The sequence below is a fragment of the Ixodes scapularis genome, unplaced genomic scaffold, assembly GCF_016920785.2.
Source record: "Ixodes scapularis isolate PalLabHiFi unplaced genomic scaffold, ASM1692078v2 PGA_scaffold3__209_contigs__length_174095766, whole genome shotgun sequence".
In the NCBI taxonomy this organism is placed as follows: Eukaryota; Metazoa; Arthropoda; class Arachnida; order Ixodida; family Ixodidae; genus Ixodes; species Ixodes scapularis.
In genome coordinates, this window is record NW_024609868.1 from 92,458,904 (window position 1) to 92,469,951 (window position 11,048).

Genomic DNA, 11,048 nt, shown 5'->3' on the forward strand with positions numbered 1-11,048 from the left:
GGGCAGGGAAACATCTTTCCTTCTGGGCAACAGCAATGGACGCCTTGTGATGTGGCTTGATACATGTTGCAGGCGATTCTGCCGGCGTGCAGACACGAAGTTTGCCCATTGTTCATACGTAGGGCTCTTCGTTTTCGGGTTTTATATTTTTCAAAAATCTGCCACCATTTATTCAGGCTGATTATTGGGGAGAAATTGGGTTTCCTCGGGTCTTATTTCTGAAGAGCAAGTACCTGAAATGTGTTCTTGACACAAACAAAAGTCAACAAAGCATATAATAAGCAATGGTGCTCAATCTAGCATCATATTTCCGTCTTCTGACTGACTCGCTCTGAAGCGAATATATGCAGAGGTAATCCAAATCAAAGAAGTTTGTTACCATCAAACGAGTGACCGAGGAAGAAGTTCTGTAACAGATCCGGAATTGTTCTTATTTTCCATGAATTCAGCTGATTTCAAGACTGGTGTTTGGGGCGAGATTGGGTTTAACCCGATTCTCGTTAAAACTGTTCAAGGTACAAATATTGGGTTTCATCCGAGAACGAAGAACCCTATTGATATGCCAGGCAAGTTTTCGGGCATCTTTTCACACCGGAAAAATAAACATCAGGGAGAGCTCAAACCTCGTTTCAAATGTAGACCCAGCCGTTCGAGCAAGAAGCCAAAGTTTCAGCACCAACCGTTATCTTATTCGAAAGTTGTGAGTGATTTTCTGAAATTTTCAATGGGTATTCCTGGTGTCATGGAGCTGCCTCCGTATATTCGAGAGCTCCGTCGGCCGTCGTTTTTCTATTGGAATTTTCACAAGATCGCCTATAATGTTTGAACAAGACAGCGGTTGGTGCTGAAACTTTGGCATCTTGCTCGAACGGCTGGGGCTACATTCTGACGGAGTTCGAGCTCTCCGCGATGTCTAGTTTATTTTTGCGGTGTGAAAAACTGCTTTGTTTTCTCGTGCACGCCTGGTAGTACAAGATTTGGTTGTCGGAGGAAGAAGCGATGCACCTGGTGTTTGCAACATGTGCGTCTTATTAAGATAACATATATAAAATTCACCTACATATACCTTAATTCTCTACATAAAGGGCAAATGGGTCCTGTTAAATCCTGTTACGTTGCACCTCTGCTGTGAGCACGTGTAGCGAAAGCTCTCGCTGCAGAACCCAGGGATCCTGGGCTCGATCCCCACCTTCGTCTGTTTCGATTTGGATGAGTATCGTACCGGTGGTGTGCAGTTGTGGTGCCTCATTACTGCGTTGTGCGCGTTAAGGACGCCAGGCTAACGGTTGTACTGCACTGGCTAAATTTCTCATCTACATGTGGAAGACATTGCGCCAAAAGCTCATTTCACTTTGTAAATACGGGAACTAATGGTTCAGATGTTATGACACTGCCGGATCGTTATGCTAAGCTCGCGATAATTTTAATAAAAACATGAGCCATTCCACTCTGAAGATGGATGACCAGCAAAGTTCTTTAGCACATGACACAGACCCGCCCCGAGGAGCCGGACGAAACTAGACATGAGCGACGGGACCGCCACCTGGCGGAAAGTAGACACGCGCTACAGGGCCGCCACCCCGGGAGAGCGGGAGAAAAGGAAACTAGGCACGCAAGCGCTTGGAACGACGACAGAGAGAGGGCGGTGCGAGCGTAGACATGGCCAACGCGGGTCGAGGCAAATCTTTGAGAAACCTTTATTACCTACCTGAGAGTCTACCGATCTTGAAAATGGTGCCTATTGATAACTAATCTACTGAATATGCACAATGCTAAATTACCCAATGAGGTTGTGCTCGCAACTGAATTGTTTTATTTGAAAAGGAAAAGAAAACATAAGTCAGCACCAGATAACAGTGTAATCAAACAATACGCCACACACAAGGCACGCGTCATCAAAACAGGTTCACAAGACTCAACTTATGCCAGTCATGGTCTGGCGCAAAAAGGATAGCTCCTTATCACATAAGGCAACGGACGGCTCATCCCCACATCTTTTTCCGAGGCACGAAATATAAAAATCCTAAAAAATTTCGCGAGTGACCCTCTCTGTGCTTCCCTTCAACCGTCACCTCGTCAAAGGCCGGCTGACACGTGCAGTCTCTGCAATGCAAAGGGAGGAGTCCCCCCACTGTGGCCCTCGGCGAGTAAGCATGCTCCCAGAGCCTATCATTAAATTAAGGCACCTCCCTGTCTGGCCTATGTAGAATTTACCACATGACAGGGGTATCTTGTACACTACAGTCGAGACACATGACACGAAAGGTTTTGCGTGTCTTTTGGTACACTGCGCCCTCACCCGATTTTCGGCTCTGGCACCCACCCTTGCACAAATCTGGCTCATTTTTTAGGGGGGCCAAGAACACTACTGGGACTCCAGACCGGCCTCCAACTCGTTTAAAATTGTGGGAGACACGGTGGATGTAGGGGACCTCCACCTTTCATTTTTCGTGCGTTGGTGAGAGGGCTATGCGAGTACATGTAGCTGCTGTCCTGTCGCGTCTGTTCTTCTCTTCGTCCTTGTTTTTTGAAGCTGTTACACTTACCATGTCAAACTTTTACCAACTCGCCTAGTTCGACACCTTGTTACTGTCTAGTGGTAAAAAATTTTACAACATGGCGGCAGCCAAGTGGGCTGAGGGGAATCCGAGTCAAGAGGTCCAACGAGTCAAAAGATCCAACGCGTCAAAAGTTCCATTATTGGACCTTCTGACTTGTTGGACCTTTTGACTCGTTGGACCTCTTGACTCGCCGTGGATCTTTTGACTCGTTGGACCTCTTGACTTGTTGGACCTCTTGACCCACATTGGATCTCTTGACTCGTGTCGGGCGAGTCAAAGATCCAACGAGTCAAAAGATCCATTATTGGACCTTTTGACTTGTTGGACCTCTTGATTTCTTGTCCGATAACGGGGAAAGGGGGAGGGGGGGGGGGGGGTGAAGGGCTTCGAAGAAAGTTGGCACAAAAACAGCAGGAAAAGAAAGAAAAGCCAAACAACGATGAATGACGGCTTTCGGGTGGCTAGGATGGGGTGACGGTCACTGCACTGCAACGGGCGGTGGGATCCCGCAAATAATAATAAGGCGAAAAAAAAAAAGTTGATGGGAGAAGATGATGCAGTGGCCTCGGGAACGATAGGTTTTGGGATCCTGAATGGGTGGCAATGTCACGGCGTTATGCGTTTTTCATTTCAATCGGCTGGTGACCAACGTAATTTCTTCGTGCTCTATGCTTGAGTACCGCAGGAATTTCCCAAGAGTTTTCCGCGCCGTACTAGCTTGAAAGTCATTACACAAATGCACACGCGCGCACTAAAAGTGCAAAGCCGTGAGGCACTCTGCGATTGATTGGACTAGCCGGTAATAACATGCAGAAAAAAGTCGACGCACGCCATGAATACGTTTTGTTTTCACCATTGCTTATGGGTCCTGTCAGCTCGTAGCGTCGGCTGCACTGTAGCTTTAGTAGAACGTAGATTAAACGCGGGAAGAAAAAAAAATTCTGATATTTTTTATAATTTCGAATTAGCGCCATGGCGGTGCAAGAAAACATATCCACATGATGAATCAGACATTATCATAAACATACAACATATTTGCAGTGGCGTGCGTGCAGTCATGTATGGCTACTGCGTGATGCACGTTAAAGACCAGAGACGAGCAGTGGTACTGCACTGTCAAAATTTCTCGTCTACAGCGTAAACCAGTGTCGCCGCTCCTCAAAGGCGAACCGACCTGACACTGAATAAACAGAAGCCTCAAATATATTTTTCGGGATTCCGTGTTATGCAACAGCGTCTTTGTGTGTCACCATATTTAATTCTAACGTAGACAGGATAGAGGAAATGCGACCTTCTTTTTTCAATTATCGTTCTATCGACATTTGTTCTGTCTTTTTTTTAATTAGCCTTTTATCGGAATTATTTATTTTATTTTCGTCGGGCAACGCCTACCGTGTTACACGATGTTATAATATTTTCAAAATATGTTCTGCTAGTGAAGGGCAGAATGACCGCATGTGAATAAGCCATCCCAGCATACTTCAGTTGAGTGAGCGTATTTCACTTGAGTCGACGCTCGATTCTTAGATTCGTAGTTGAGCTTTTCTCAGCATCGGACAGTTTGGCGGTGAGCCTTTCTCCGATGAGCTTTCCTCCGGTGAGCTTATCTCCGGTGAGCTTATCTCCGGTGAGCTTATCTCCGGTGAGCTTTTCTCCGGTGGGGTTTGCTCCACCGCCTTGGAGGCGGTGGAGCAAACCTCACCGTGACTCCAGGAAGATCGAAGTTACCTAAAGACAAAGGTGTTTTGAAAGCAGGTCCTCTCGCCGTGGTTGTATGCTCGTTCAGCTTCGTCTTCGCGGACAATATTGCTTTACGGAAAAAAAAAAAAAAAAAAAGTCTCGGTTCAGCGACACCGCAACAAAATGAGGAGAATCCCCTCCGGCCCTCCCCTAGCCTCGGAGAAATCGCGAAGAAGAAAGGGGACTATTCCCTTTTCCTCCTGCAGCCGCTCGTGCCGGGCAAGAAAACACGCGCGTGACGTGAACTACTGGGTGAAAGACTTCGCAAGCTTAATAAGTACCTGCTCAATGGGCCTTTTCCGGGGTTTCCACGGCGCATGCGTGGCAGCAGCAGACAGGAGCACGCCATTTTTGGTGGCGTGTTACGTCCGGCTCGGGGCTGCAGGAGGCAGCGGTGCCCGCGCGTTTCGAAGCTCTCCGACAGGCCCTAGCGCTGTTTCGTTGTTGGCTGCAGCAACGACAGAAAGCGTTGTCGCGGTTTAAGCTTCTTTGGGTTTCCTTCTACTAGCCTGCACTAGCCGTCCGCATCCAGCGAAACACAGCGGACGGCTCGTAAAGGCAGCCTTCAAAGCACTCCCGCGTTTGCAGTTGCCACTTCAAGGAAGGTTCATGTTTTGTTCCTTCGTTTTTTTTATTTTTAAGTATGCTGTCGGGTGTCGCTTACGTGCAACGCAGAGCGAGCGCCTTGGAGTTGGCGTTTCCAGGATAGTGCGTTTCACTGGCACACTTTTTTGTTTACCAATGTGGCGGTCTCGCGCTGCTACGCAAGCTGCCTGTCTGCTTTTTGGTTGTTGTAAACATTGGAAAAACCCGCAGTTTTGAAATATTTATAAATCACTGAGGTGAATAGGCTACGCTGCACAGTTTGTTGCTACGTGCACACCCAAAAAGTGAAATGAGTGCAGATCTATCGCTACCACTCCTTACAAAAATGATCAATGAGTTCAATTGACTTTCTATTGTGTTCCTATAGAGTCAATTGAAACTCGATATAAACTCAATGTCTAATGAGTTTGACTATTAGAAACGCAATTTTGATTCTATTGAATTTACTCATTAGGAATGCAATTGAGACTGATCATAAGAAACTCAATATCGATTCTATTGACTTTACTCACTAGGAATGCAATTGAGTTCGATCATTAGAAACTCAATATCAATTCTATTGAATTTACTCAATAGGAATGCGATTGAGTTTGGTCATAAGAAACTCAATTTCGATTCTATTGAATTAACTCAATAGGAATGCAATTGAGACTGATCATAAGAAACTCAATATCGATTCTGTTGACTTTACTCACTAGGAATGCAATTGAGTTTGATCATTAGAAACTCAATATCAATTCCATTGAATTTACTCAATAGGAATGCGATTGAGTTTGGTCATAAGAAATTCAATTTAGATTCTATTGAATTTACTCATTAGGAATGCAATTGAGACTGCTCATAAAAAACTCAATATCGATTCTATTGACTTTACTCACTAGGAATGCAATGAAATTTGATCATTAGAAACTCCATATAAATTCTATTGAATTTACTCATTAGGAATGCAATTGAGTTTGGTCGTTTGTGGATTACTGCACCCGTGTGCACCGAACGATTATTGCTTGTACCAATGTTTTTCTATTAAGGGATAGAGTCCAATGACGTCGAAACACTGTTTATCATTTATGAGACTTTCAAGGAGGAAATTGGAAACTGGGAACCTTAGTAGATGCTGAGGTGGTCACCGGCCAAATGAATACCTTTCTTATGTAGGGTATATAAGGCGGTGGGATAGTCAAGGGAGTACGATTAGTGGGTTGTGAGTGCTTAGTTACGATGTTTGTGTTCGTTTCCTCTATGTGCTTTGTTTCCTTCATGTTGCATGCTTTAAAGAATTGTGAAAAAAAATTCTCAACCAGAGCAATTTTTTTTAAATGCAGTTGCAATAAATTTTATTGAAGCACGTTGCAATATTTCAATTGAAAGTCAATTGCAATATTTTTATTAAAACTCAAAAGCAAAAGTTCTATTGAAACACTATTGCCAAAATTCAATTGAAATGCAATTGCTAAAAATTCAATTAAGACTCAGTGGCCAATAGTCTGGGACGGATCAATAGCGACTCAATAGAAAAAGTCAATTAAGTTTCAATTGAGACTGAATGAGGTCTATTGAGAGAGTCCTTTACACTTTCAATTGAAAGTCAGTTAATTTTTTTGTAAGGGACGACCGCATCTGCTGGTCTTGTGGTTAAATAAGAAAGAGGAAACAATCATCTTGATGTGTTGTCCTCGTGTATGTATTAAGTAAACAAAAATAAGTTAGCAATATTTTCTACAGGCGCTAGACTAAAAAACAACAAAAAAAAAAAAAAACAGGTGTGGCCTATTTTGTGTTTTTTCTTCTGTAGCCTGACGTGGGGGGTTACATCAATGACGAGGCTCGCTCAGAAATCGGTGGCTGCACGTATTAATCTTAGATACTTACTAAACATGTATTTTAGTGGTAAATTTGACCTTGTGAAATTTCAGTAAAAGACGAGACCAACAGACTCACCAGGGTCAGAGGCGCTCACAAACGACATTTAGTATAGTCGCTGAACAAGTCCGCCGTTGACCCGGCCAAGTTTGTTGGTCTCATTTTATAATAGAAATGGAACTACGTGTTGAAATTTCACAAGGTAAAATCCACCACTAAAATACACCTTTGATGAGAATTACATTGGTACGTTCAGGCGCCGGTGTTTTTTGAACGGTTTAGAGTAAGCTTTCACATTTATGAGAATACATCTTGCCAATTAAAATTTTCGAGCAAATTAAACAAATAGCTTGCAATTAAAAAAAAAAGGCTTTCCTTAACTGTAACTTGGTCTCTAATATTTTCTGAATTTACTGCCGGTACTGCGTATGACATGAAATTTAGTTTAATGTAACCGTTTGTACTTTCTCATAGGTCTGAAGCGCCGTTCACACTCTTGCGACCGAGTAAGGCCAGACCGGTGTTTAAGCTTTTTGCGACTTCTTAGGACCGGATCCGCTGCATCGTAGCTGGTCCTAAGAGATCGCAAGAGGCTTAAAAACCCGTCTGGTCTCTCGCAAAAGTGTGAACGGGCCAGAAGAGAGCTTCAACTGTGCCGCCAGTCACAACGGGCGCCACGGCGAAGTCAGTTGCCCATTCATTCGGGAAAAAAATGTACAAACGGACGAAGTCGTCCGTAGTTAACACATTAATTGAAAACAAATCTGCTCGTCGATTGTGTTGGATAGAGGAAGAACAAACGCTGAGCAGTGAGCGCATTTCCCGACCGCGTTCAGACAGCCAACATAGCTTGGAGAGGGCAGAACCGGAAGCAAGGCAGGCCAGGCAGGCCATCAAAAACGCCTCCCCTGCTTGCCGATAGATGGCGCCCAACATTTGCGGAAAATAGAGTAACTGAATGTGCTCCGCTTGCGGAGCAGAGTACCGCAATGGTGCCATTCTGGAGCCAAGCACTGCGGGAAGCCACGGTCGCTTTTTGCAGGGGACGCGAAGGCGCGGACGCGAGGCGGCGTGCTCTGGCGTGCTGCGGCGCGCTGGGTAAGGAAAATAGTGCGGCGTGCGGCGAGAGCCGCGCGGGCGCCGTCATCGTTGTCCCGTCGTTTCCTGTTTCCCTCTCGATTGCAAAAATCGCACCCGCGGATCCTGCGGGTCGCATATGAAGTGAAGTCGTCAATTCATTGCGGTAAACGACGCAGCGGCTGACGAAAACGCCATCCCCTCGCTTTCGCACGGGAGCTCGCCGACTCGCCAAGATGGCCGGATGTGCCGGTCACGTATCGCGTATCACTCCGCGAGCGCCGCAGACGCGAGCAACGCGATCGTCGTCCGTGTCGTCTGCTTCCCATACCATGGAAACGGATGTCCTAAAACATCGCTCGCGTTATAAAAAAACAGGATTATATTGTACCCAGTTGACGCACATAATGTTCAATGACTTAGGAAGCTTTCGGTTCGTTCAATTTTAGTCTAGGATCTATATTTGGCGAACTCAAACTGGAAAATATGTTCCCCCGAAACTCGGCGCTCTGGAAGACCGCTTTCCCGCACGAAGGTCGGATCCAGTTCTGCCCACGTGACTACTCCTCCGCCAATACGGAGATGGCGGCGAAAGGAAAAGGAACGCGATACTCTGGCTCTGCAAGCAGAGCCTATATAGTTACTCTAGCGGAAAAGGCCCATTTGAGGCTACATTGTTTTTTTTAAATGTTGTCGTGAAAACGTGAACAGACGCGTCAAAAACTCATATTCTTGACTTTTGTCACGCAAATTGGCCCTTTTGACCCGCATTGGATCTTTTGATTCGCGTCTGCCGAGTCAAGAAATACAAGGCGTCAAAAGGTTCATTATTGGACCTTCTGACTCGTTGGACCTCTTGACTCGCCGTGGATCTTTTGACTCGTTGGATCTTTTGACTCGTTGGACCTCTTGACTCGCCGTGGATCGTTTGACTCGATGAATCTCTTGACTCGTTGGACCTCTTGACCCACATTGGATCTCTTGAATCTTGTCTGGCGAGTCAAAAGATCCAACGAGTCAAAAGATCCATTATTGGACCTTTTGACTCGTTGGATCTTTTGACTCGTTGGATCTCTTGACCAGAAGCGGGCTGAAAGGGGGGGGGGAGGGGTCACTGTTGCCTGGTGAACGGGATACTGTTTAGCGCTCAAAACCCCTCTACCTCGTGGAAATTACCCAAGTATCAAGGAGAATGCAGGGAATGGTGTTCCAAGCGCCGCACGTGCCGACGTCTGCAGCATTAACTGTTCTATAGCAAAGGCCTAAAACAAATGGCATCTTGCACTCGCGTTCGTCAGCGCTTTATTTTGGTAATTTACTTCGAATCTTTTATCCGGGGAAGGCGTGCGCGTGCGGCGGTGCGAGCGTGGAGGTTTTGGTCTCACACACGAAAAATCCGCAGAACCTTAGCCATAAACAGCTTCGCTGTAATAACTGGCTGTGTTAATAACGTGTGATTTGATTTGATCTTTGTATCGAACATGACCCAGTACTCGGCTGTTCTGTGGTATATCTCAGTGCAACCCGTTCGGGCTGTTTAATTAGCTCAATTGAGTGCGCTTTTCACTGCATATAGGTGCACTGCAGAGAAGCTAATCCCACAAGGTAAACATCGCGATTTTGCGCGTGTCGCTTCGCCGGTAGGTGTGATCCAGTTCACTGATCTTTACTGTAGTAGGCTGGATCGCATATCGAGGCTTGTCTTGCTGGGGCCGAGCGGCACAACCGGCAGCCATCTCTGGACACCAGCCAATGCATGGGACTCAATGGGAGAAACGAGGAAACCTGCAATTTCTTACCTTTTTGGGTTGTTCTCGACGATGAAACTTTTGTCCTGTTTCCGGGAATGACCTGTAATATTTTTAGTGCAAATATCAAAAACGTTAAAATGCCAATCTTCTTTTTTTTTTTTTTAATAAGTGTTTTCCGGTTGAGGGTTACGACATTGTTGGGCGTAAACTGTGATGCGGTTCAATGAGACAAGGGTTGCTGAGAGTCGATGTGGAGTCGTTCGTGGTAAGTTAGAAGACCTTTACAGGGGACATATTCGCATCGTTTCAAGCGCCTGTACAGAGTACTTCTGGTGCAAGAGTTTGCTTTGAACTGCAGTGAGGGCTTCTGTGACGAACTAAAACTCGGAGCGTGTCATTTATTTGTTGAACGTGTAATTTAGCAACTCAAGCAAACGACACCGCCACAATCGGTGGTAACCTGATCGACACATTTATTTATTTATTTTTTTAAATTGGAGTTCGACCGTTTGACAAATGCCTATTCAATCTCCAAACACCCGATATAATAATCGCAGTATATCACAAAAAAAAGAAGAAAAAGAAAACGCCTTTGTGCACTGCGTAAAATTTTCAATATTCTTAACTTTTATGTGTTTGTCCCATAGACTTGCGTGTAATGCCTGGTGTCAAGCAATGGCTGCCGTCATGGTGCATACACCAAGTACCCATACAAACCCCTTTCCCTTTCTGTCCACCTTTTACCGTGACACATCCTCTCTTGTTTACTCTCCTCTCTTCCTCCTCTCTCTCGTTCCTCGAGCGCATTTCAACGGCCAAGGCTACGGCTGCGTAAAGGCTGTTTCACTTGCGTGAGTCGGACCGAGTATGACTGCAACGGCTGGCGACGTTAATCCTTTTACGGATTGCTATGGCAACCGGGAGGCTGCAGGCGGCTTAAGACCCAGTCGCCATAGAAACCCGTAAAAGGATTAACGTCGCAAGCCATTGCAGTCGCACACGGTCGGACTCGCGCAAGTGTGTGAGCCAACCTTTATTCGGCGTGAAAACGGTCGCAATCTTCGTTTGTTTTCGTCTGCTCGGCTGTGAGAAGTAATAAGCTCCGTCCTATATCAAACGCCCGTGAAAAAGCATGACTTGCGCGAGGGGCAGAAGCTTATATTGAAAGCGCAAATGCCGTTTTGGGTGGTCAATTACATAATCTAGTTTTATTTTTATTGTTTTCGTTTTGTTGTTATAGAGGAATAGGTGTCTATCTCATTTTACATACCAGTATTGAGAAAGCGAAGTCTGTGTATGCGATATGCGATGTTTTCCTTCCCACTTTAGTGTCAAAGCTCTTAATTTTTTTTTTTTTCATCTGTACATTTTGCAGGCTTCTAAATACCTAGTTTTTGTTCTGGTGTTAATAATATTTCTTGTCTAAACCATAGGTTAATGAAAGCGATCTTTT